Source organism: Tursiops truncatus, chromosome 14 (assembly GCF_011762595.2).
Source record: "Tursiops truncatus isolate mTurTru1 chromosome 14, mTurTru1.mat.Y, whole genome shotgun sequence".
Taxonomy (NCBI): Eukaryota; Metazoa; Chordata; class Mammalia; order Artiodactyla; family Delphinidae; genus Tursiops; species Tursiops truncatus.
Genome location: NC_047047.1, coordinates 48,201,275 through 48,228,754, shown reverse-complemented (window position 1 = coordinate 48,228,754; position 27,480 = coordinate 48,201,275).

Sequence of the window (27,480 nt, the reverse complement as noted above, 5' to 3'; positions counted from 1 at the left end):
GACAGCAGCCTGAAAAAAACCTGGGGCATATATGAAAGAAATTCATTGACTTATTTTAGAGTGTGTGTCTAAGGGGCAGGGATCCCTTGGAACTTTCTCTGGTACAGAAAGGGGGCTAGTGGGCACCAGATTTTTTTGGTTTGATTATTTTGTTTTGTCTGTTTATGGCTTACACTCTACCTAACTGGTACAGCACTAGCAAGAGTCATTTCTGACTCTCCCCCTCTAACCTAATAGCACCACTCACCCAGCCCCAGGTTTACCTGTGGACCCAGTACAGCTGCTCCTCCAAAGTGGTTCCCCTTTTTTCCAGATCCAGTAGGCACCCTTGGCTGGCACCAAAGCCCATACAAAGCACCACTCCACCCCGCCAGTCCCAGCAGACTCCCACAGCTGGCCCCAGAGCATCTCCAAAGTGGTCCCCTGCCTTGCCAGACCCAGCAGACAACATCCTCTGCCAGCACTGGCATCTCCTCAAAGCAACTCCTACCCTGGGGTCTGGCCTGCACAGCAGATGGCCCACAGAAGTTGAACCAGGCCAGCCCTGAACACTAGCATGCCCACAGCAATCATGGCCCAATCAATACATGAAGACATACACAGCCAACACTAGGGATACCCCTGAGCACCTGGCCAGGGAGACAACACTACTGGGTCCCACAGGACACCTTCTACACAAAGCCACTCCTTCAAGACTGGAAGACATGCCTGATCTACTACATACATAGAAACAAAAGCAGAGTTAGGCAAAATAAGGAAACAAAGGAATATGTTCCAAGTGAAGCGACAAGAGAAAAATTCAGGAAAAGAACTAAATGAAACAGAGATAAGCAATCTCCCAGAGAAGAGGTTCAAATTAGTGGTTATAAAGATACTCAGTGAATTCAGGAGAAGACTGGAAGAACACGGTGAAAACTTCAACAAAAAGATGGAAAACATAAAAAAGAATCAATCAGGGCTTAAGAATAAAATAATGAAATAAAAAACACTAGAGGGAGCAAACATAAATTAGATGATGCAGAAGAAAGGATCACCTATCTGGAAGACAAGCTAGTGGAAATCACCCCAAAATAGCAAAGAACAAAAAAGAAACAAAAACAAAAAAATGAGGATAGTTTATGGCAGCGGTCCCCAACTTTTCTGGCAGCAGGGACAAGTTTTGTGGAAGACAGTTTTTCCATGGATGGGGGTGGGGATTGTTCCAGTGGTAATGAGAGCAATAGGGGGACTGTTCAGGTGGTAATGTGCGTAATGGTTCAGGAAGTAATGCGAGTGATGGTTCAGACAGTAATGCAAGCAATGGGGAGAGGCAAATGAAACTTCGTTCGCTGGCCTGCTGCTCACCTCCTGCTCTGTGGCCTGGTTCCTAACAGGCCATGGACCAATACCAGTCCACAGCTGGGGGGTTGGGGACTGCTGGTTTATGGACCTCTGGAAAAACATCAAGCATACTAAAATTATCATTACAGGGAGTTCCAGAAGGAGAAGAGAGAGAGAAAAGATTAGAAAACCTATTTGAAGAAATAATGACTGAAAACTTATTAACCAGGCAAAGGAAACAGACATCCAAGTCCAGAAAGTACAGAGAGTATCAAACAAGATAACTCAAGGAGACCTACACCAAGACACATTATAATTAAAATGTTAAAAGTTAAAGATAAAGAGAGAATCTTTATCCTTTCCTCTGTTGATGGGAATTTAGGCTGCTTCCATGTCCTGGCTATTGTAAATAGTGCTGCAATGAACATTGGGGTGTATGTATCTTTTTGAATTATGGTTTTCTCTGGATATATGCCCAGGAGTAGGATTGCTGGATCATATGGTAGCTGTATTTTTAGTTTATTAAGGAACCTCCATACTGTTCTCCACAGTGGCTGTACCAGTTTAAACTCCCACCAACAGTGTAGGAGGGTTCCCTTTTCTGCACACCCGCTCCAGCATTTATCGTTTGTAGACTTTTTAATGACAGCCATTCTGACCAGTATGAGGTGATACCTCATTGTAGTTTTGATCTGTATTTCTCTAATAATTAGTGATGTTGAGCATCTTTTCATGTGATTTTTGGCCATCTGTATATCTTCTTTGGAGAAATGTCTATTTAGATCTTCCACCCATTTTTCATTGGGATGTGGTACATATACACAATGGAATATCACTCAGCCATTAAAAAGAATGAAATAATGCCATTTGCAGCACCATGAATGGACCTAGAGATTGTCATACTGAGTGGAGTCAGACAGAGAAAGACTAAAATCATATGATATTGCTTATATGTGGAATCTAAAAAAAAAAGTGTAGAAATGAACTTATCTACAGAACAGAAATAGAGTTACAGATGTAGAAAACAAACTTATGGTTACCAGGGGGTAAGGGGGGGAGGGATAAATTGGATGATTGGGATTGACATATACACACCACTATACATAAAATAGATAACTAATAAAGACCTACTGTAGAGCACAGGGAACACTACTCAATACTCTGTAATGGCCTATATGGGAAAGGAATCAAAAAAAGAGGGGATATATGCATAACAGATTCACTTTGTTGTACACCTGAAACTAACACAACATTGTAAATCAACTATACTCCAATAAAAACTTTTTTAAAAGAGAGAGAATTTTTTTTTTTTTTTTTTTTTTTTTTTTTTGCTGTACGTGGGCCTCTCACTGTCATGGCCTCTCCCGTTGTGGAGCACAGGGTCCAGACGCACAGGTTCAGCGGCCATGGCTCACGGGTCTAGCCGCTCTGCGGCATGTGGAATCTTCCCGGACCAGGGCACGAACCCGTGTCCCCTGCATCAGCAGGCGGACTCTCAACCACTGCGCCACCAGGGAATCCCAAAAGAGAGAGAATCTTAAAAGCAGCAAGGGAAAACAACTAGTTACATATAGAGGTGCCCCCACAATGCTATCAGCTGAATTTTCAGCAGAAATTTTAGACACCAGAAGGGAGTAGAACAATATATTCAAAGAACTGAAGGGAAAATACTTTCAACCAATACACTATCCAGCAAGTTTATCATTCAGAACTGAAGGAGAGAGAGTTTCCTAGATAAGAAAAAGGTAAAGGTGTTCATCACTACTAAACTGACATTACAAAAAATGTTATAGGGACTCCCTTAAACAAAACAGAAAAGCCCATAACTAGAAATATGAAAATTGTGCAAGAAAAGGTCTCAACAGTAGAGGGAAAAACATGGTAAAAGTAGTGAGTGGATCAAGCACCTTTATGTCTAGTATGAAGATTAAAAGACAAAACCAGTAAAATCATATATATCTACATAATCAGTTAAGGGATACACAAAATAAAAAGATGTAAAAGATGATGTCAAACACATATTTGGGGAAGATAAAAGCGTAGTGTTTTTAGAACATGCTCAAACTTAAGTGACAATCAGCTTAAAACAGACTTCTATACACATAGGTTGTTATAGAAGAATCTCACAGTAAATACAAATGAAAAAACTGATAATTGATACATGAAAAAAAGAAAAACAAACGTTGAAAAATTTATCAAACCATGAGGGAAGAGAGCAAGAAGAGAAGAAAGGAATAAAGAAGAAAAACAAAAATGAACAAAAAACAACAAAATGGCAAAGACTACATGCCTATCAAGCATTACTTTAATGCAAATATAAATGGGCTAAGGCCACAATCAAAAGACACAGGGTGGAAAAACAGATTAAAAAAAAATCCATCTGCATGCTTCCTCAAAAGACTCACTTCATATCTAAAGACACACACAGGCTGAAAAGGAAGGGATGGAAAGAATATTCCATGCAAATTGAAACAAAAAGAAAGCTGGGGTAGTAATACTTATATCAGATAAAACAGACTTTAAAACAAAGATAACAAAAAACAAAGGACATTATATAATGATAAAGGGATCAATCCAAAAAGAAGATATAACACTTATAAATATATATGCACCCAACACTGGAGCACATAAATACATAAACCAAATATTGACAAACAAAGGGAGAAGTTGACAGTAATGCAATAATAGTAGGAAACATTAACACCCCACTGAGGTAAACGGACAGATCATCCAGACAGAAAACAAATAAGAAGCACTAGCCTTAAATGACATGTTCGATCACTTGGATTTAATAGATCTGTACAGAACACTTCATCCAAAAACAGCAGAATAACATTCTTTTCAAGCGCACATGGGACATTCTCCAGGATAAATCACATGCTAGGCCACAAAACAAGCTCAAAAAACTTAATAAGAATGAAATCATACCAAGCATCTTTTCTAACCACAATGGTATGAGACTAGAAATCAACAAGAAAAAAACACAAACATGTGGAGTCTAAACAACACACTACTAAAGCCAAAGGATCAATGAGGAAATCAAAGAGAAAATTAAAAAATACCATGGACAGGGCTTCCCTGGTGGCACAGTGGTTGAGAGTCCACCTGCTGATGCAGGGGACGTGGGTTCGTGCCCTGGTCTGGGAAGATCCCACATGCCGTGGAGCGGCTAGGCCCGTGAGCCATGGCTGCTGAGCCTGTGCGTCTGGAACCTGTGCTCCACAACGGGAGAGGCCACAACAGTGAGAGGCCCGCGTACCGCAAAAAAAAAAAAAAAATACCACGGACAAATGAAAATGGAAATACAACATTCCAAGATAACGGGACATGACAAAGACATTTCTAAGATGGAAATTTATAGCAATACAGGCCTAACTCAGGAAACAAGAAAAATCTCAAATGAACAATCTAAACTTACACCTAAGGAACTAGAATGAGAGCAACAAACGAAACTCAAAGTTAGTAGAGGGAAGGAAATGTTAATGATCAGAGTGGAAATAAATGAAATAAAGATTAAAAAAATAGATCAATGAAACTAAGAGATAGTTGTTGAAAGAATAAACAAAATCAATAAACCTTTAGCCAGACTCATTAAGAAACAACAACAACAAAAAAGAAACAGAGAGAAAGAGAGCACCCAAATAAAATCAGAACTGAAAGAGAAGTTACAACCGATACAATAGATATCAATATTGTAAGAGATTACTACAAAAAATTATATGCCAACAAATTGGGTTACCTAGAAAAAATGGACAAATTCCTAGAAATATACAATCTTCCAAGACTGACTCATGAAGGAATGAAAAATCTGCATAGACCAGTTACTAGTAATGAAACTAAATAAATAATTTTAAAAAGTTCCTGACACACAAAAGTCTACAACTACATGTGTTCACAGGTGAGTTCTACCAAACATTTCAAAGAAGACTTAATAACTATCCTTCTCAAACTATTCCAGAAAATTGAAGAGGAAGGAATATTTCCAAGCTCATTCTATGTGGTCAGCATCACCCTGATAACAAAACCAGACACTGAAACTATAAAAGACTACAGACCAGTATCTCTGATGAACACAGATGTAAATATCCTCAACAAAATTTTAGCAAACCAAATTTAACAATACATTAAAAGGATCATATACCGTGATCAAGTGATATTTATTCCAGCATGAAAGAATGTTTCAATATCTGCAAATCAAGCAATGTGATACACCATATTAACAAATTGAAGAATAAAAACCATATTATCATCTCAATAGATGCAGAAAAAAGATTTTGACAAAATTCAACAATGATTCATGATAAAAATTCTCAATAAAGTAGGCATGGAGGAATATACCTCAACATAATAAAGGCTATATATGATAAACCCATAGCCAACATCATACTCAATGATATGATTGCATTTCCTCTAAGATGAGGAACAAGATAAGGATGCCCACTCTTGTTACTTTTATTTAACTTAGTATTGGAATTCCTAGCTAGAGCAATCATATAAGAAAAAGAAACAAAAGAAATCCAAATGGGAAAGGCAGAAGTAAAACTGCCACTGTTTGCAGATGACTTGATACTATACATAGAAACCCTATAGACGTCATTAAAAAAAAAAACTATTAGAATAAATGATTTTAGCAAATTTGTAGGGTAAAAAATTAATATACAGAAATACATAGCATTTCTAAACACTAATAACAATCTATGAGAAAGACAAATGAAGAAAATTGTATCAAAATGAATAAAATACCTAGGAATAAATCTAACCAAGAAGGTAAAAGACTTGTACTCTGAAAACTATAACACATTGATGAAAAAACTTGAAGATGACACAAACGGAAAAATATACTGTACTCATGAATTGGAGGAACAAATATTGTTACAATATCCATACTACTCAATGCAGTCTACACATTCAATGCAATCTCTATCAAAATAACAATGATGTTTTTCAACATATAATCTTAAAATTGTATGTAACTAGAAAGACCTCAAATAGTCGAAGTAATCTTGAGAAAGGAAAACAAAGCTGGAGGTATCACACTCCTAGGCCAAACTATATTACATAGCTACAGTAATCAAAACAGTATGGTACTGGCACAAAAAAAGACACATAGATCAAGGGAACAGAATGGAGAGTCCAGAAATAAACCCACCCTTACATGGTCAATTAATCTTCAACAAATTAGTCAAGAATATACAATTGGGAAAAGACAACAGCTTTAATAAATTGTGTTGAGAAAGCTGGACAGCTACATTCAAACAAATGAATTTGAACCTTTTTCTTATACCATGTACAGAAAAAAAAAAAACACTCAAAATGGATTAAATACTTAAATGGAAAACCTGAAACAATAAAGCTCATGGAAAAAAAAAAAAAAAACTTAGGTGGTATGCTCTTCGACATCAACCTTGGAATGATTTTTTTGATCTATCAGCCCAGGCAAGGGAGACAAAAGCAAAAATAAACATATGGGACTACATCAAACTAAAAAGCTTCTGTACAGTGAAGGAAACCATCAACAAAACAAAAAGGCAACCTACTGATAGGGAGAAAACATTTGCAAATGATATATCTAATAAGTGGTTAATATCTGAATTATATAAAGAAACCACAGAACTCATGAAAAAACAAACAATTGATTAAAAATGGGCAGATGACCTGAATAGACATTTTTCCAAACAACAGATACATGAAAATATGCTCAACATCATTCATCATCAAGGAAATGGAAATAAAAACTATAATTAGATATCATCTCAGAATGTGCTAGCATCAAAAACATAACAAATAACAAGTGTTAGCAAGGATATGGGAAAAAAGGCATCCACGTGCACTGCTGGTGGAAATGCAAATTGGTGCAACCACTACGGAGATTTTTCAAAAAATTAAAAATAGAACTATCATATGATCCACCAATTGCATTTCTGGGTATTTACCAGAAGAAAACAAAAACACTTCTTCAAAAAGAAAGAAAAGCTCATTCAAATCCTATGCTCATTGCAGCATTATTTACAACTGTCAAAATATGGAAGCAACCTAAATGTTCATTGGTAGATGAATGTATGAAGAAGGTATGGTATGGAATATTACTCAGCCATAAAAAGAATGAAGTTGTACCACTTGCCATAACATGGATGGACTTAGAGGGTATTATACTAAGTGGAATAATATATTAATGTTATTCACAATAGATGAAAGGTAGAAACAACCAATGCCTGTCAACAGATAAATGAGTAAACAAATTTTGGTATATACACACATTGGAATATTATTCAGCCATAAAAAGAGATGAAGTATTGATAATGGTACAACATGGATGAACCTTGAAAACATTATGCTAAGTGAAAAAACCCAGGCACAAAAAGTCACTTATTATCTGCAAATATTTTCTCCCATTCTGTCAGCTGTCTTTTGATTTTGTTGATCGTTTCCTTTGCTGTGCAAAGGCATTTAATTAAGCATTTGTTTACTTTTGCTTTTATTTTTATGCCTTAGGAGACAGATCCAAAAAAATACTGCTCTGATTTATGTCAGAGAGTGTTCTATGTATGTTCTCTTCTAGAGTTTTATGGTTTCAGGTCTTACATTCATGTCTTTAATCTATTTTGAGTTTCTTTTTGTATATGGTGTGAGGAAATGTTCTAATCTTATTGTTTTATAAAGAGATGTCCAGTTTTCCCAGCACCACTTATTGAAGAGACTTTTTCCATATTCTTACCTCCTTTATCATAGATTAATTGACCATAGGTGTGTGGGTTTATTTCTGGGATTTCTATTCCGTCCCACTGATTTATGTGTCTGTTTCTGTGCCAGTACCATGCTGTTTTGATACCATAGCATAGTTTGAAGTCTGAGCATGAGATACTTCGAGCTTTGCTTTTCTTTCTCAAGATTGCTTTTGCAATTCAGGATCTTTGGTACTTGCATGTGAATTTGAGGATTATTTGTTCTAGTTCTGTGAAAAATGTCATGGGTATTTTGATAGGTATTGCATTAAACATGTAGGTTTCTTTGGGTAGTATGGCTATTTTAAAAATATTAATTCCTCCAATCCAAGAGCATGGGATATCTTTCCATTTCTTTGTATCATCTTCAATTTCCTTCATCGGTGTTTTATAGTTTTCAGAGTACAGGTCTTTCACTGCCTTGGTTAAGTTTATTCCTGGTACTTTATTCTTTTGAATGCAATTTTAAATGGGATTTGTTTTTAACTTTCTCTTTCTGATAGTTCATTATTAGTGTACAGAAAATCAACAGATTTCTGTATATTAATATTGTATCCTGCCACTTTGCTGAATTCATTTATTAGTTTTAATAGTTTTGGGGTGAAGAATTTAGAATTTTCTATATAAAGTATCATGTCATCTGCAAATTGTGATAGTTTTACTTCTTTATCAATTTGGATGCCTTTTATTTCTTTTTCTTGTCTGATTGCTGTGGCTAGGACTTCCAGTACTATGTTAAATAGAAGTGGCAAGAGTTGTCATCCTTGTCTTGTTCATGAATTTAAAAGAAGAGCTTTCAGCTTTTCACCATTGAGTATAGTGTTAGCTGTGTGATTGTCATAAATGGTCTTTATTATGTTGAGATATGTTCCTTCTATACCCACTTTGATGAGAGTTTTTATTATGAATGGATGTTGAGCTTTGTCAAAATCTTTTTCTGAATCTATTGAGATGACCTTGTGATTTTTATCCATTTGTTAATGTGGTATATCACATTGATTGATTTGCAAATGTTGAACCATCCTTGCATCCCTGTAATAAATACAACTTGATTATGGTGTATCATTCTTTTTACATATTGCTGGATTCAGCTTGTGAATATTTTGTTTAGGATTTTTGGGTCTATATTTGTCAAAGCTATTGGTCTGTAATTTTCTTTTTTTTTGTGGTGTCTTTGTCTAGTTTTGGTATCAAGGCAATGGTGGTCTCATAAAACAAATTTGGGAGCTTTCCTTCTTCAAATTTTTTGGAATAGTTTGAGAAGGTTAGGTACTAGTTCTTTTTTATATTTTTTGTAGAATTCCCCTATGAAGCTGTCTGGTCCTGGACTTTTGTTTGCTGGGAGTTTTTTAAATTACAAATTCAATTTCACTATTAGTGATCTATGTGTTCAAATTGCCTGTTTCTTATTGATTCAGTCTTGGCAGGTTGTACATCTCTAGAAATTTGTCCATCCAATATATATAAACAGCTCATACAACTCAGTATCAAGAAAAGCAATTACCCAATGAAAAAATGAACAGAAAACCTGAATGGACATTTTTCTGCAGAAGGCTAACAGGCACATGAAAAGAGGCTCAACATCACTAATTATTAGAGAAAGGCAAATCAAAACAATGAGTTATCACCTCACACCTGTCAGAATGGCTATCATCAAAAAGAACAAAATAACAAATGCTGGAGAGTATGTGGAGAAAAGGAAACCAATGTACAGTGTTGGTGAGAATGTAAATTGCTGGGGTCACTATGGAAAACATTATGGAGATTCCTCAAAAAATTAATAATAGAACTATCATATAATCCAGCAATTCCACTCCTGGGTGTATACCCAGGAAATACAAAAACACTAATTTGAAAATATACAACCACCCCAATATTCCTAGCGGCACTATTTACAATAACCAAATATGGAAGCAACCCAAGTGTCCATCAACTGATGAGTGTATAAAGAAGATATGGTATATATATGCTGTAAAAAAAGGAAAAAAATTCTACCATTTGCAACAATGTGGATGGACCTAGGGAATATTATGCTTAGTAAAATAATTCAAAGACAACTACAGTGTGATATCACTTATATGTGGAATCTAAAAAATAATGCAAAGGAATGTATATAGCACAACAGAAATAGGAAAAATAGACTCACAGATATAGAAAATAAACTAGTGGCTACCAGAGGGGAGGGGGAAAGGAGGAGGGGAAAATTAGGGATATGAGATTAAGAGATACAAACTACTATTTATAAAATAGATGTGACAAAATATATTTTATAGCACAGGAAATTATAGCCATTACTTGCAAGAACATTTAATGGAGTATAATCTATAAAAACACTGAAACATTATGCTGTACACCTGAAACTAATATAATATTGTAAATCAACTATACTTAAATAAAAATTAATTTTTAAAAAGTTACTTATTGTATGATTCCATTTCTAGAAAATATTCAGAATAGCCACAGCCATAGAGACAGAAGCAGATCAGTGGTTGCTACAGGCTAGAGGGAGGGGGAAATGCTTCATTGGTACTGGCTTTTCTTTGGGGGTGATGAAAATGTTTTGTTATACAGAGATAGCAATTACACAATATTGCAAATGTGCTAAACACCACCAAATTGTTCACTTTAAAATGGTTAATTTTATGTTATGTGAATTTTCACCTCAATAATTTAAAAAAAAATTATTTTTAAAAAGATAATATAGATCTCCGAAGATAATCCCTGGACAGAAATATACCAAGCACAACTGTGGTTTGCTGTACCATTGTGAAAACAGGGAAATTAAGTTAAACTAAATTTACATACTAAATGAAATTTGTTTCTTTTCTCAAATCTTGTCCCAGAATTCTGACAATATTTTTCAAATTTCAAGCAGGAATATGAAAGATTTTGTGTGTGTGTGTGTGAGAAATCTAACTAGCTCTAGAAAAAAGACCTAAAGATATGCAGGATGCCCACACAAAACTGTACAGCCAGACCATCCTACAGCAAAATCCTCAGCTGACTCCACTCTCACGCAAGTAACTTATAATAAAATTTTTAGGGCCCTAAGATATGAGCATATTTATTTACCTAACATATGAGAAAAGACTTTGACATAAAAAAACAGGAACCAACTCACAGAAAAAAGAAAAAAAGCAACTTGAAGAGATATAGACCATGGAGGGAATGAAAGATAACACAAAATATCTCCTAAAACGTAAGATACTGTAATGATTAATAAGGTTATATTTTTTAAAATAGTGAAATATACAGAGCTTTGGAAACAAACAAAATGCCATGACAGGCTAGATGAAAATCTCAACAGAAGTGTTAGACAATAAAATTGAGCAAAATTCCAAGTAAACAGATAAAATTTAAAAGTAGAATATATAATAGGAAAGATAAATTATCCGCAAAGTAGGAATTTAAGGCAGAAGTGAGAAAATGGAGGGAAATAACCAAAGACCTGATTTTAAATATATGTACTTCAGAATTACATTCTCTTTTCTCTTGCATGCACATTCCAAGCAGGCTTTATTTCCCATTATTCTATCAAAGCATTTCATGTAGAAGTCACTCATCATCTCCAAATTGCTATATTCAATGTCCAATTCTCTGTCCCCATTTTTCTGAATTTCTTTACACCATCTGACACAGTTGCTTACTTCCCCCATCATAAAATTCTTTGATCATTTTATGTCTAGGAAACCACTCTCTAGGTTCCTCTAACACCTCACTTTACGCCTCCACCTTAAGTCTGTTTTGCTAATGCTATACTCTCTGTACTACACTTGGGCTGCTCCTTGAACCTCTTCTCTATTGACACACTTGATTGTTTTATTCAATCTCTTGGATTTAAATACCATTACTATACTGATGATTTGGAAATGTTCAGCTTTAATCCAGAACTCTTCCAGAAGTTACATCCTCCTATATCTAATTAGCTATTCAACCTCCCCACTTAGATATCAAAGAGAAATTTCAAACTTATATGTTCTAAAACTGAATTTATAATGTTCAACAGTTTATATTGTTCCATCTCCTAGCTTCCCTATCTCAGTAAATGGAAGTAGCATTCTTTTAGTTACTTCAGCCAAAATTCTTGCTGTTATTTCATCCATTTTCTCTCACATTTAAGACCCAACCCATTGACACTTCGCATTAGAGCTCCCTTAAGAATACATCCAGGCACTTCCCTGGTGGCGCAGTGGTTGAGGGTCCGCTTGCCGATGCAGGGGACACGGGTTCGTGCCCCGGTCTGGGAAGATCCCACGTGCCGTGGAGCGGCTGGGCCCGTGAGCCATGGCCGCTGAGCCTGCGCGTTCGGAGCCTGTGCTCCGCAACGGGAGAGGCCACAACAGTGAGATGCCCGCGTACCGCAAAAAAAAAAAAAAAAAAGAATACATCCAGAATCTAACCATTTATCTTCTCTTCCACCTCTACCCTTGTGATTAAAGTTGCAATCTTTCACCTGGATTATTCATTAAACTCCTGTCTTGCCTCATTCCTAGCATTCCTGTCATTCTACAGTATATCCTCTACAAAGAAATCTAGAAAACCTTTAAAACATGTAAGCCAGACCATACAATTCCTGTGTTAAAAAAATCTCCACGATTCCCATATCACTCAGAATATAAGCCCATGACCTTATGAGGATTTACTAAACACCGCATAATCTCAGTTTCTACTGCTCTGTCCTTGGTTGAATCTACTGTATCACACCAGCTTTCTAGAAATCCCTCAAATATGTCCAGTATATTCCTCCCTGGGCATCTTTGATTTTGCTTCCTGACTTCCTTCAGAAATTTTCTTAAATGTCTTTCATATCAGGGAGGCCTTCATTGACCATCCTATTTCTTTTAAAAATTAATGATTTGTTGCTTTAAGTGATTCATACGAATAATAATTTGAGCAATGTTTAACGTATTGTACCAAGAAGAAAATATTACCCCAAATCCTATCACCCATAAAAAAATTATTAAATAATCAACTTTCTAGCTAACTGTTCTTGCAAATAAATATATATATAGGTATAGATATATAGATATAGATATATATTTAGGGCAAGAGAATGCTATTTCTGACTAAAATTATTAAATTTTAAGGAAATAATGGGAAAATAAAGTGAAACTCAACACATTGCTTAACGTGGGATAAATGTTCCTTTACCATAATAGCTACTATTTTTCAAAGTACCATAAAGATTAAAGGGATAGATTATTAAAATCATTACAAAGATAAAGTCTTTTTTTTGATATATGTTTCAAATTTAGCAGTCTTAATATAGTCCTTGCTCTGATGATATAATTCATACATTTGTTTTGCTTCCCATGTTTTATGAGTTATACTATTGATTTTATATTATCTGAAGTTTAATATTTATTTATTTATTTATTTATTTTTCGGTACGTGGGCCTCTCACTGCTGTGGCCTCTCCCGCTGTGGAGCACAGGCTTCGGACGTGCAGGCCCAGCGGCCATGGCTCACGGGCCCAGCCGCTCTGTGGCATGTCGGATATTCTCGGACTGGGTCACGAACCCGTGTCCCCCGCATCGGCAGACGGACTCTCAACCACTGCGTCACCAGGGAAGCCCTGAAGTTTAATATTTAGATTCTATTTTATAACCATAGTTCTCATGGTGCTTCAGTTTTAATGTTTAAATACATTCAATGCTGACTATTAGCTACCAGCTTTCCATTTCTCATTTTAAAATTTTCATCTTTTAATGGGTTGGATTCCTTTTCTTGATTTGTTTTGAGAAAAGAGCATTGGTGCTATATTTCCTGGGTTCTTTTATGTTTAAGGATGTTTCTCTATTGACTTTGAACTATTCCTCTGCTTAAGTATACGCTTTTCTGGATCACACTTTATTTTCCATAAGCTAACTAGATACTTCTCATTATATTCTGTCACTGAATGATGTGGTGGATTCATCTGAAGCCAACTTAATCCCTATGTTTTTTTTTCTTTCAATACTCCATAGAGGACTGAAAGATTCATTCATGATAATGAGAATGTACATTAGTGCCAGTTATTTTGTATCATTTTTTTCCTGTATTAGATGACATCTCTTCAATATTACATTCTCAACTTGTTTCGTTTTAGGGGAATCTTATATTTTAAGGTACTATTTGTTCTATCCATTGGACTTTCTATTCCAGAGACACAAGCTATCCTCATGTTGCATATTTACTCCTTCTTTCATATCTGTTATATTCTCTCCAATTTGTTTATTTATTGGTTATTTGCCTCAGTATTTTTGTGATTATCTGAAATCTTTCTTATATGCTATTAATGCTTTTGCAGATCTATCTAGTCCGTTATTTCTTGCCAGTTTATCTATTAGTTTGACTTCCTTAGCTCTGCAATTTCTTCTGTAATTTCATTCTGAAGTGAGTATCTCATTTTAGTAAACTAATATTTTTACTAACTTGTTCAATATCATGGACCACTTGTGGAGCAATATCTTGCATGTCTTGGGTGTGTGTTATTCCAATTGTGTTCTTTTCCTAGATTGTAGATACTATGGGTTTTTTTTCCCCTTTCTTCCCATGTAGAAACTACCAGCTGTCTCCCAATATTCTCCCTAAGTAATAAAAGCCCAACTTTAGGCACATGGCTGCTGGACTGAAGGTTACTTTTCTAGCCTCCTTTGGAGTTAGGTATGGCTATGAGGTTATGTTCTGGCCATCCAAATGTAATTAGAAATGTCTTTAACTTATGTGAAGCATCCTTTAAGAGGTGGAATATGTCCCCTTTACTCCTTCCCTTTTCCTAACTCCTAAAATGTGGATACAAGCCTGGAACTTGAATGGCCATTTTGGAGTTGTAACTACATGTTGAAATCAGGATCTCCGATTATACTGTTGGCAGCCCTAAAAAACACTGAACATCTATCTAGAGACTCTTCTAACGTGAGAAAGAAATAATTATTAAAAACCTTGTTTAAGCTTGGAGTTTCTTTTGATTGCAGCTGAAACTAATCCTAACAAATGACCCCTCTCCACTTCTTCCTCCCTACCCCTTTCCTTATTTCCTCTCTGGTCACATCTCTGCACAATTTCATGCCAGTTTTCTTCATTTTGCTCATGCTTCACAGCTCTGTCCAGGCTTGTGCTGGCTGTCATGTTCTGTGGGAGACATTTCTGTTATTCCCTTCAGAGACCTCTTTGCTTTGCTCTCTGAGCTACAGCCTGTAAGCAGGGTTTTATGTTCTGTCTGTCCATTCCTCTGTGGCCTGAGAACTGGAGCATGCGTTTGGAAGTGGGGTCATCTGAGGCAGCATGCCATCTTGGGGACAGGGAAACAGGCAGTGGCATTCAAATGCTGACTCTACCACTTGCTAGCAGTGTGGTCATGGGTAAATTATTTAACTTTGCTATACCTCAGTTTCCTCATTTTTAAAGAAGGATACAGTTAATACCTACATCACAGAGTTATGAAAACCAAATAAGAAGTAAAACAAAAGGGCTTAGAGGTTCACATGGTGCATTTAGAGAGCTGTGTTTGAGTGTAATCACCATTATGTTACTGTCATCATATATGAACTTTGATGCTTCTTCTCAGTTTTTGTTAAATGGTAAACACTGAGTATACGCCAACTAGTGCCACATCTTACTAGGGTAGGTACCCTTGATCTTTGGAGCTTTCTATTGATCCAGTGTGGGTATCAACCTCCATCACTTTATGCCCTCCACAGAGCCTACTCTTTTATCGAATTGCATTTGTATATTGTTCATTTATCTCATAGGCACTGAAATCTTTCTGGTCTCCTTTACTTCAAGTTCCAGTTGGGGAGCAGCCTGGAAAAGGGGAAGATAATCTCTACCTAGTAGTTCTTATTCTCAATTGCAGCAGGAGTTTTGCAATTATGTCATAAACTATGGGTAAATATTAAATTAGCTTTGAGGCTCATAACTTCCTTCTACTTACATAACATCCTACCAACTCTATATCACAGAGCTATAATCCTGACTTGTTTTTATGTCTTCTATCATAGGTCTCGAAGAACTTCTGTAAAGTCTCTCTGCATCTCAAGGTTGTTAATCTCATTTGGACACTAAGCACTGTGGAATCACAGAGGTTAAGGACAGTGTGGGAGAGAAGAAACTGAGTCCACACATCCTTATTCTAGCCCAGTGTCAATTCCCTGAAGTATCTTTCACAGGTCCTCTCTGAGGCATGCTACATTTTTTTGACAGCTGCAGAACCTAAAACAGTGAAATAAATAGGTACAAAATAATAATACAAAAATCCTAATCACACATTGTAATATTTAACCATTTATACCCACTTGAAATCTCCCTAATTAATTGAATCTGCTAATACTCCTTTTCCACAAACAAGCTCTTTTCCTTCTTTTAGGAAAATAACTGCAGAACAACACTGATGATCCAAGAACAACTGGCACAGATTTGAAGGCACATTTGCAGTGAAGTATTTTTAAAATGTAGTTGAATTCTCTCTGCACTCTGTTTTCCTGACCCAGAAAACACAAACTCTGTTTTATTATATATTAAGCTGTCAGCTTTGACCCCATTTTATATTTGGTGGTGGGTTATTGTCATTACCGTTCCATTTATTTTTGAAGTAGGAAAGTATTTTTTATAAATTGGATATTTATGAAAATTCATCAAATAACATTTACCTTAAAAATCTAGTAAATAAAAGCCTGCAGGCTGTCTTTTACCTGCAGTGATAAACACTGGAAAGATTAGGATAAGGTGGCCTAAACTGTACCACTTTCTCTTCTCCATTAATTTCGTTCAAGCATACACAGAGAGGTGACAGATGACAGGTGAAATTGGTAGCAGAAACAGAGTTTGCCAAGCTTCTACAGTCTAGACTCTACTAACTGAGGGGAAACAATGGAAAGAAACAGAAGTGGAAATGTCTTGACTTATTGTGACAAACAAGATGGCCCGTCATAACATTCCTGGAAAACAAACAATGGGTATAAATTTTGCACCAATTATATGCCCAGGTTTCAGTAACTTGAAAATCCATTCCCATGATTCTCCTCTTTTGAAAAAATAAGAAATCCTATAGCCTTAAAGAAAAAACAGTAATGGGAATGGCCACTTAAAATTCTTTCCAAACTTAATCATTGCAAAAAATACTAAGAAAAAATGAGACAAAGGAAAATGCCATTACGGAAAAGAACAGAGTTGAGTATGGTTATGGATATCACACTTGAGAAATGCAGTTACAGTACACTGAAAATACATTAGCTACTGTGGATTAGATACAGTAGACATTAAGTATGTAAGATATATCCCAGATCCTTTTCTTCAAATCCTAGCAGGCCTTGGTAACTTAATGCTTTCATTTTTGAAAATTCTTAACATTTTAAAGGTTGATTAAATAGACTAACTATAATTAAATATATGTATATACACACATAAATTTATGTATATATATTACATATATGTATATATATACATGTAATATATAAAGATATATATACACATATAATACATATATATGTAAATTTCTGTTTACCTCCCAAATACTTATCACAGGAAGGTAAATGAAAGGCTTTCCTTGTGGTCAAACTTGTTAAGATCTGATTTTCGTGTTCATCAAAATTATACAACATTCAGAGCCACATGACACTCAAGAAAAAAAGATAAAAATAAGAACCAGGGAACCTTCAAGATGGCAGAGGAGTAAGACGTGGAGATCACCTTTCTCCCCACAAATACATCAGAAATACATCTACACGTGGAACACCTCCTACAGAACACCTACTGAACACTGGCAGAAGACCTCAGACCTCCCCAAAGGCAAGAAACTCCCCACGTACGTGGGTAAGGCAAAAGAAAAAAGAATAAACAGAGACAAAAGAATAGGGACGGGACCTGCACCAGCGGGAGGGAGCTGTGAAGGAGGAAAGGTTTCCACACACTAGGAAGTCCCTCCACTGGTGGAGACAGCGGATGGTCAGGAGGAAGCTTCAAAACCATGGAAGACAGTAGAGCAACAGGGGTGCAGAGGGCAAAGCGGAGAGATTCCCACACAGTGGATCAGTGCCGACCGGCACTCACCAGCCTGAGAGGCTTGTCTGCTCACCCGCTGGGGCGGGTGGGGACTGGAAGCTGAGGCTCGGGCTTCGGAGGTCAGATTCCAGGGAGAGGACTGGGGTTGGCTGTTTGAACACAGCCTGAATGGGGTTAGTGCACCACGGCTAGCAGGGAGGGAGTCCGGAAAAAAGCTTGTAAGTGCCTAAGAGGCAAGAGACCATTGTTTGGGGGGGGGGGGGGGTGTGAGGAGAGGGGATTCAGAGCACCGCCTAAACAAGCTCCAGGGACAGGCACGAGCCATGGCTATCTGCGCAGACACCAGAGATGGGCATGAGACACTAAGGATGCTGCTGCAGCCACCAAAAAGCCTGTGTGCAAGCACAGGTAACTGTCCTCACCTCCCCTCCTGGGAGCCTGTGCAGCCCGCCATGGCCAGGGTCCGATGATCCAGGGACAACTTCCCTGGGAAAACACATGGTGTGCCTCAGGCTGTTGCAACGTCACACTGGCCTCTGCCGCCGAAGGCTCCCCCCGCATTCCTTACCCCTCCCTCCTCCTGGCCTAAGTGAACCAGAGCCCCCTAATCAGCTGCTACTTTAACCTCATCCTGTCTGGGTGGGGAAGAGATGCCCTCAGGCTACCTACACGCAGAGGCAGGGCCAAATCCAAAGCTGAACCCCAGGAGCTGTGCGAACAAAGAAGAGAAAGGGAAATTTCCCCCAGCAGCCACAGGAGCAGTGGATTAAATCTCCACAATCAACTTGATGTTCCCTGCATCTGTGGAATGCCTGAATAGACAACGAATCATCCTAAAATTGAGGCAGTGGACTTTGGGAGCAACTGTACACTTGGGGTTTGCTTTCTGCATCTAATTTGTTTCTGGTTTTATGTTCACCTTAGTTTAGTATTTAGCGCTTATTAATACTGGTAGGTTTGTTTACTGATTTAGTTGCTCTCCTTTTTTTTGGTTTATATATATATATTTTTTTTTTTTTTCTCTCTTTTTATGAGTGTGTATGTGTATGCTTCTTTGGGTGATTTTGTCTGTATAGCTTTGCTTTTACCATTTGTCCTACACGTCTCTCTGTCCATTTTTATTTCTTTTTTTTGGGATGGTTTTTAGTGCTTGTTATCACTGGTGGATTTGTTTTAGGTTTGGTTGCTCTCTTCTTTCATTTTTTTCTTTTATTTTATTACTTTTTAATTTTTTTATTTTAATAATTTTATTTTACTTTTTTCTTTCTTTTTTTTTTCTCCTTTTCTTCTGAGGTGTGTGGCTGACAGGGTCTCAGTGCTCCGGCTAGGGGTCAAACATAAGCCTATGAGGTGGGAGAGCTGAGTTCAAGACATTGATGAACCAGAGACCTCCCGACTCCATGTAATATTAAATGGCAAAAGCTCTCCCAGAGATCTCCACCTCAACACTAAGAGCCAGCTCCACTCAACGACCAGCAAGCTTCAGGGCTGGACACCCTATGCCAAACAACTACAAAGACAGGAAAACAACCCCACCCATTAGCACAGAGGCTGCCTAAAATCATGAAAAGGTCACAGACTCCCAAAACAGAACACCAGACACAGTCCTGCCCACCAGAAAGGCAAGATCCAGCCACAACCACGAGAACACAGGCACCCATCCCCACCATCAGGAAGCCTACACAACCCACTGAACCAACCTTAGCCACTGGGGACAGACAACAAAAACAACGGGAACTACAAACCTGCAGCCTGCGAATAGGGGATGCCAAACACAGTAAGTTAGGCAAAATGAGAAGACAGAGAAATACACAGCAGATGAAGAAGCAAGGTAAATCCCACCAGACCAAACAAGTGAAGAGGAAATAGGAAGCCTATCGGAAAAAGAATTCAGAGTAATGACAGTAAAGATGATCCACAACTTGGAAATAGTATGGAGAAAATACAAGAAATGTTTAACAAGGACTTAGAAAAACTAAAGAGCAAACAAACAATGATGAACAACACAATCAATGAAATTAAAAATTCTCTAGAAAGAATCAATAGCAGAATAACTGAGGCAAAAGAACGCATAAGTGACCTGGAAGACAAAATAGTAGAAATAACTACCACAGTGCAGAGGAAAAAACAATGAAAAGAATTGAGGACAAACTCAGAGACCTCTGGGACAACATTAAACACACCAACATTCGAATTATAGGGGTCCAAGAGAAGAAAAAAAGAAAGGGACTGAGAAAATATTTGAAGAGATTACAGTTGAAAACTTCCCTAATATGGGAAAGGAAATAGTCAAGTACAGGAAACGCAGAGATTCCCATAAAGGATAAATCCAAGGAGAAACATGCCAAGACACATATTAATCAAACTATCAAAAATTAAATACAAAGAAAAAATATTAAAAGCAGCAAGGGAAAAACAACAAATAACATCCAAGGAACCCCCATAAGGTTAACAGCTGATCTCTCAGCAGAAACTCTGCAAGCCAGAAGGGAATGGCAGGACATATTTAAAGTGATGAAAGGGAAAAACCTACAACCAAGATAACTCTACCCAGCAAGGATCTCATTCAGATTTGACAGAGAAATTAAAACCTTTACAGAAAAAAAAAGCTAAGAAAATTCAGCACCACCAAACAAGCTTTATAACAAATGCTAAAGGAAGTTCTCTAGGCAAGAAACACAAGAGAAGGAAGAGACCTACAATAACAAACACAAAACAATTAAGAAAGTGGTAATAGGAACATACATATTGATAGCTACCTCAAATGTAAATGGATTAAATGCTCCAAACAAAACACATAGACTGGCTAAATGGATACAAAAACAAGGCCCGTACATATGCTGTCTACAGTCCCACTTCAGACCTAGGGACACATACAGACTGAAAGTGAGGGGATGGAAAAAGATATTCCATGCAAATGGAAATCAGAAGAAAGCTGGAGTAGCAATTCGCATATCAGACAAAGTAGACTTTAAAATAAATACTATTACAAGAGACAAAGAAGGACACTACATAATGATCAAGGGATCAATCCAAGAAGATTTAACAACTGTAAATATTTATGCACCCATATATAGGAACACTCAGTACATAGGGCAAATGTTAACAGCCATAAAACGGGAAATCAAGAGTAACATAATCACAGTAGGGGACATTAACAGCCCACTTTCACCAATGGACAAATCATCCAAAATGAAAATAAATAAGGAAACACAAGCTTTAAATGATACATTAAACAAGACGGAGTTAATTGATATTTATAGGACATTCCATCCAAAAACAACAGAATACACATTATTCTCAAGTGCTCATGGAACAGTCTCCAGGATAGATCATATCTTGGGTAACAGATTAAGCCTTGGTAAATTTAAGAAAACTGAAATGGCATCAACTATCTTTTCAAACCACAACGCTAGGAGACAAGATATCAATTACAGGAAAAAATCTGTAAAAATTACAAACACAGGGAGGCTAAACAATACACTACTAAATAACCAAGAGATCACTGAAGAAATCAAAGAGGAAATCAAAAACTACCTAGAAACAAATGACAATGAAAACATGATGGCCCAAAACCTATGGCATGCAGCAAAAGCAGTTCTAAGAGGGAAGTTTATAGCAATAAATTCTACCTCAATAAACAAGAAACATCTCAAATAAACAACCTAACCATACACCTAAAGCAATTAGAGAAAGAAGAACCAAAAAACCCCAAAGTGAGCAGAAAGAAAGAAATCATAAAGATCAGATCAGAAATAAATGAAAAAGAAATGAAGGAAACTATAGTAAAGATCAATAAAACTAAAAGCTGGTTCTTTGAGAAGGTAAACAAAATTGATAAACCTTTAGCTGCACTCATCAAGAAAAAAAGAGACAAGACTCAAATCAACAGAATTAGAAATGAAAAAGGACAAGAAACAACTTACACTGCAGAAATACAAAGGATCAAGAGAGATTACTACAAGCAACTATATGCCAATAAAATTGACAACTTGGAAGAAATGAACAAATTCTTAGAAAAGCACAACCCTCCGAGACTGAACCAGGAAGAAACAGAAAATATAAACAGACAAATCACAATCACTGAAATTGAAACTCTGATTAAAAGTCTTCCAGTAAACAAAGACCCAGGATCAGATGGCTTCACAGGCGAATTCTATCAAACAATTAGAAAAGAGCAAACACCTATCTTTCTCAAACTCTTTCAAAATATACCACAGGGAGGAACACCCCCCAAACACATTCTATGAGGCCACCATCACCCTGATACCAAAACAAGACAAAGATGTGACAAAAAAGAAAACTACAGGGCAATTATCACTGATAAACATAGATGCAAAAATCCTCAACAAAATACTAGCAAACAGAATCCAACAGCACATTAAAAGGATCATAAACCATGATCAAGTGGGGTTTATCCCAGGAATGCAAGGATGCTTCAATATACACAAATCACTCAATGTGATACACCATATTAACAAATTGAAAAAAAGAAACCATATGATCATCTCAATAGATGCACAAAAAGCTTTTGACAAAAGTCAACACCCATTTATGATAAAAACCCTGCAGAAAGTAGGCATAGAGGGAACTTTCCTCAACATAATATAGGCCATATATGACAAACCCACAGCCAACATCGTCCTCAATGGTGAAAAACTGAAAGTATTTCCACTAAGATCAGGAACAAGACAAGGTTGCCCACTCTCACCACTCTTAATTCAACATAGTTTGGAAGTTTTAGCCACAGCAATCAGAGAAGAAAAAGAAATAAAAGGAATCCAAATTGGAAAAGAAGAAGTAAAACTGCCACTGTTTGCAGATGACATGATACTATACATAGAGAATCCTATAGATACTACCTGAAAACTACTAGAGTTAATCAATAAATTTGGTAAAGTAGCAGGATACAAAATTAATGCGCAGAAATCTCTAGCATTCCTATACACTAATGATGAAAAATCTGAAAGAGAAATTAAGAAAACACTCCCATTTACCATTGCAAGATAAAGAATAAAATATCTAGGAATAAACCTACTTAAGGAGACAAAAGACCTGTATGCAGAAAACTATAAGACACTGATGAAAGCAATTAAAGATGATACCAACACATGGAGAGTTATATCATGTTCTTGGATTAGAAGAATCAATATTGTGAAAATGACTCTACTATCAAAACAATCTACAGATTCAATGCAATCCCTATCAAACTACCACTGGCATTTTTCACAGAATTAGAACAAAATATTTCACAATTTGTATGGAAGCAAAAAAGACCCCGAATAGCCAAAGCAATCTTGAGAAAGAAAAACGGAGCTGGAGGAATCAGGTTCCCTGACTTCAGACTATACTACAAAGCTACAGTAATCAAGACAGTATAGTACTGACACAAAAACAGAAAGATAGATCAATGGAACAGGATAGAAAGCCCAGAGATAAACCTACGCACATACGGTCACCTTATCTTTGATAAAGGAGGCAAGAATATACAATGGAGGAAAGACAGCCTCTTCAATAAGTGGTACTGGGAAAACTGGACAGCTACATGTAAAAGAATGAAATTAAAACACTCCTTAACACTGTACACAAAAATAAACTCAAAATGGATTAAAGACCTAAATGTAAGTCCAGACACTATCAAACTCTTAGAGGAAAACACAGGCAGAACACTCCATGACATAAATCACAGCAAGATCCTTTTTGACCCACCTGCTAGAGAAATGGAAATAAAGACAAAAATAAACAAACGGGACCTAATGAAACTTAAAAGCTTTTGCACAGCCAAGGAAACCATAAACAAGATGAAAAGACAACCCTCAGAATGGGAGCAAATATTTGCAAGTGAAGCAACTGACAAAGCATTAATCTCCAAAATTTACAAGCAGCTCATGCAGCTCAATATTATAAAAACAAACAACCTAATCCAAAAATGGGCAGAAGACCTAAATAGACATTTCTCCAAAGACGATATACAGATTGCCAACAAACACATGAAACAATGCTCATCATCACTAATCATTAGAGAAATGCAAATCAAAAGTACAATGAGGTATCACCTCACACCAGTCAGAACATCGTCAAAAAATCTACAAACAATAAATGCTGGAGAAGGTGTGGAGCTAAGGGAACCCTCTTGCACTGTTGGTGGGAATGTAAATTGATACAGCCACTATGGAGAACAGTATGGAGGTTCCTTAAAAAACTAAAAGTAGAACTACCATATGACCCAGCACCCACTACTGGGCATATACCCTGAGAAAACCATAATTCAAAAGAGTCATGTATCACAATGTTCATTGCAGTTCTATTTCCAATAGCCAGGACATGGAAGCAACTTAAGTGTCCATTGACAGATGAATGGATAAAGAAGATGTGGCACATATATACAATGGAATATTACTCAGCCATAAAAAGAAACAAAATTGAGTTATTTGTAGTGAGGTGGATGGACGTAGAGTCTGTCATACAGAGTGATGTAAGTCAGAAAGAGAAAAACAAATACCATATGCTAACACATATATATGTAATCTAAAAAAAAATTTAAAAATGGTCATGAAGAACCTAGGGGCAAGACGGGAATAAAGATGCAGACCTACTAGAGAATCGACTTGGGGGACATGGGGAGGGGGAAAGGACACGGGGAGGGGAAACGGTAAAGTGGGATGAAGTGAGAGAGTGACGTGGGCATATATACACTATCAAATGTAAAATAGTTAGCTAGTGGGAAGCAGCTACATAGCACAGGGAGATCAGCTCGGTGGTTTGTGTCCACCTAGAGGGATGGGATACGGAGGGTGGGAGGGAGATGCAAGATGGAGGTATATGGGGATATATGTGTACGTACAGCTGATTCACTTTGTTATAAAGCAGAAACTAAGACAGCATTATAAAGCAATTATACTCCAATAAAGATGTTTAAAGAAAAAGAACCAAGTAACAATTATTGATGACTTAAACTGTGCTCAACTATGTATGTCCTACTTAGGTAAATAGCAATTATTGATATAATACCACATCCACTTAGTAATTAATATTTTTTTCTTTTGGATTTGGCCACATAGGAAATTTTATAAGAAAAAGAATTATAAAGTTTGCACTTAAGATAATTAATCTGCAACTCATATCCATATTGAAACGAGTCTGATATTATCTACCCACTTCCTCTGAGACAGCTTTCTCCTTGATCTTTTTCAGTCTGGCTTCCTCCCTAAATATAATACCCAAACCACAGTTTGTTCGGTCTTTAAAAATCTTCCATATTTCTCTAAATTCTATCCCTATGTCATGTACATTTTCTAGTGGTTTCCACTCTATTGCTGCCTAAGTGTTGTCACTTAGAAAAGTGAAACCCCCTCAATCTAAAAAACTACACACACACACATACACACAATGTATTTTTTATATTTTCTGGATTATGAAGTCATAACATTGGGAATATTTTTATCTGCAACGAAGAATGATCTAACTTAAACAGCAATGTAATTAATTGACCCAAACAATAATGTCCAAAGATAGGGCAGTTTTTAGGATTAGTTGATTGAGAGATTCAATAATATCATCGAGAGCCCAGGCTTTAGTTATCACTCCCCTCTGCTAACCACAGCAGTCATTTCAGTGTAAAACTGTTTCACTTAATGGTCTTAAAGTAGCTGTGAGGAAAACGAAGGTTTACATGTTGTCTTCTTTATATCTATAAGGATAGCTGTACATGCTTCCTGAAAGCTATCCCTTAACAGTACAAATGATTCTACCAAACTTTTGCAAATATCTTCTAGCATCTCATTGGCTAGAATTGGGCTACATGACCATTTCTGAATTGTTCCAGGTAAGGGAATGGAATTTTGTTTTTCCAACTGGCATTTACATATACTTGAGTTCACAATTTAAAAACTTTATATTTTCATTCTGTAATTTTTATTTCTTCAAGGTCCATTTTTAATATTTATATCACATTTCACCATCTTAAGTATATTTTATTTATTTATATTTTATATTTTATTTATGTTTTATATATTTTATTATTTTAAGTATAATTTTCTATAAGTCATCCAGTGAGGAATAAAAGGGCTGATTGACAGGGATGGTTCTTTTTTTCTTTCAATCATTTACTTCTATAACAATTAATGAATGACAAAAATTAAGTTTAAGAATTGTGAATTTGCAGAAGTTATCTACCTAAGGAAGCTGATGATACTTTAAATGTTTATTGTAGAATGAGAACTGCATTGAGATAAAATCTATTTTAATGAAGAACAGAGATTTGCTAATCAGCAAATTTAATAATACCGAAACTAAGGGGACTCCCTTGACATTTGAATGAATTAACTAAAGACAAATAAAGGACATTTTTCTTTAGAGGTTTGACAGAAGATCAAATGAGTAAGGATTTGCAAAGTGCTCAAAATGCCATAAGCGTAGGAATTCTGAATAATACAAGGCATAGGACACAGACCCTTACCATGAAGAAATTTACACATGGAAGGTTCAGAAAATTATGTGAAAGATTAAATGGCAATAGAAAAATAAACAAGAGTTGAAGACAGCCACAGTAGATATCTTAATTATAATTAAATACATTATAATTTGCCAACTGAATTATCCTGATAATTTCTATTAGAGGTCACAGGGAGAAAAATCATTAAATGAACGTAAGAAACTCATTAATGAAAAGTTACTATGCAGAGCAAAATATAAATTTACCTTTATTGGTAATGCTATCAAACAGTTAAGGAAGAAATAAAAATCTTATACAAATTCAGAATGTAAGAGGAGGGAATATTACACTATGAAGCCAGCATATCCTTGATACTAAAAAAAATGTCCAAAGATAACATAAGAAAATTGCAAACCAAACATTTCTCCAGACTGTAGATGTAAATATCTTAAAAGAATATTCACAACTCCAATGCAACAACATATAAAGAAAAGGTAATACATCATGACCAAGAGGAGTTTACTTCAGGTATACCAGGCTGTTTCAATATTTGAAATTCCATCAATGTAATTTACCACAGTAACAGAATAAAAGACAAAAATCATGATATATACAGAAAAAGCATTTGAAAAAGTTTATTCATCTATTTGATTTTTTAAAAAATTCTCAGTAAATTAGAAATGGAAGGAAACATCCTTAATCTGATAAAAAAGGATATCTATGAAAACCTCACAACTAACATCTCACTTCATGGTAAAATACTGAACGCTTTCCACAAGGCAAAGATGTGTTCTTACAAGTTCTAATCAACATTGTACTGGAAGTTTCAGCAAGTACAATAAGACAAGGCGAAAAGGCAAAAAGTTTATAGACAGCTAATTAAGATGCAAACTGCCTTTTTTAAGAAACAACATATTGTTTACATAGAAATTCTAAGGAATCTATTTTAAAACTAGTAGAATTAGTAAGTTAATTTAGCAAGATGAAAGGATACAAGGTTAATACACAAAAATCAATTGTATT